Source organism: Mustela erminea, chromosome 12, assembly GCF_009829155.1.
Source record: "Mustela erminea isolate mMusErm1 chromosome 12, mMusErm1.Pri, whole genome shotgun sequence".
Classification (NCBI taxonomy): domain Eukaryota; kingdom Metazoa; phylum Chordata; class Mammalia; order Carnivora; family Mustelidae; genus Mustela; species Mustela erminea.
In genome coordinates this window covers 47,183,765-47,185,358 of record NC_045625.1, presented here as the reverse complement: position 1 = coordinate 47,185,358, position 1,594 = coordinate 47,183,765, and the positions used below count along the sequence as shown (strand labels likewise).

At 37.2% G+C, this 1,594-nt stretch overlaps 1 non-coding gene across 1 annotated transcript; it reads left to right on the top strand.

The window, feature by feature from the left end:
- Window positions 1-697: 697 nt before the first annotated feature.
- Window positions 698-831, top strand: LOC116571258. The gene has a single exon (XR_004277816.1). It is a non-coding gene; the product is annotated as a small nucleolar RNA SNORA33 (small nucleolar RNA).
- The last annotated feature ends 763 nt before the right edge of the window (window positions 832-1,594 follow it).

Below are 1,594 nucleotides of genomic sequence, written 5' to 3'. Positions count from 1 at the left end.
CCAGGGGCCCTGGGAAAGTATATATTTTAAAGACCATGTAAAAAATCTACTGTTTTCTTCCCTCCTTACTGAGGTCTTTGCTGCCTTATAGAGCCTGTCAAGTTTCACCAGGAGATTTTTACAGAAGAGATTTTTTTTTTTTTTTTTTAAGTAGGCTCCATGCCCAGTGTGGAGCCCAACATAGGGCTTGAACTCACAGACCTGAGATCAAGACCTGACCTGAGATCAAGAGTCAGATACTAAACTGACTGAGCCACTCAGGTGACCCTATAGAAGAGATTTTCTAAAAGAAGGAGAATTTGTTCTCTGTACATATCAAAGAACATGTTCTTCTTATGATGATATCTTGGTATATTATGGCAAAAATTAACATTTTCTGTGATTTTTAATCCACCTTTTGCCATCCTATGATGTGACTCGTTTTTGTTATACCTATTTACTTGGCTTACTTATCCCCCCTTAACCACTATAGCAAACTGAAGTCATTTAGATGTAGATATTGTTGGAGTCACCAAGGATAAGTTACAATGCTTTCTGCATGACTCTCTTCCTTTCCACACTGACTCTAGACACACAAGTAGGGGTCTCATGGTAGAAAGCACATTAGATTGAGTCAAATATACACGTGTCTGGCACTTTCTATTTGGTTTTACCTTGGGTAAGCCTTTAAGCCTTTTAGCAATTGTAACACTGGTATAAGGTAGAAAATCTTTTTGTCTGCTTACCTGAATGTGTTTCTGCAGAAATTTAGAAAATGCTGGCAATAGTAATGCCATGTTACGACCCTTAAAGACATTGAAGTCCTTAAGGTCCCTGAAAGTGGCTATAGGAAACTGTAATGATGGAAACATTTTCAGTAATAATTTTGTAAAGCTTTACCAAAACCAGTGCTAACAACTTGGTAAGAGTTTTCTAAATGTTAACTTAAAAAAAAAAAAAAAGAAACTCTTTTTGTTTAAGGGATTTTAAAGGATTTTAGTGGTCCTGGTAGTTGACTCCCCAGCAGTATTTCATCTCCAGATGATTAATCTAAAACAATGGTTTTCAAATTTTGCTATACATTAGAATCACCTTGGAAAATTTTTAACACTAAGTGCCCTGACCATACCCGAGACCAATTAAGTCAGAAACTCTGGAGTTTGGATATAGATACTCTTATTTTTAAACGTTTCCCAGTGATTCCAATGTTCAGTCAAGATTGAGAACCATTGGATCTATGAAATGCCATGATCTTTGCTAATAATCAATTTATGAATGAGCATGTGATCCAATTCTGATCAACAAAAATGCAAAGCAAGGCTGCAGGGAAGCCTTGGGAAAAGAGTTCTTGCCCCTCTCCCCTTGCTGCCTCTCCACCCCAGCAAAAAACAAAACAAAACAAAACAAAAACCAGGAGACAAAGAGACTTGCTGAAAGTCTGGGGCTGAAAATATCTCAGAGGCAGACAGAGCTACCAAATCAGACTAAAGGAGAACAAAAAAGTCTGCTCAACTTCTAAGCTTCCACTCACCTGAGATGGTAAATTTCCCTTATTGTCTAAATCAAATTGACAATTTTTCTGTTATTAGCAATGGGAACATCCTAAAGGTTTGCT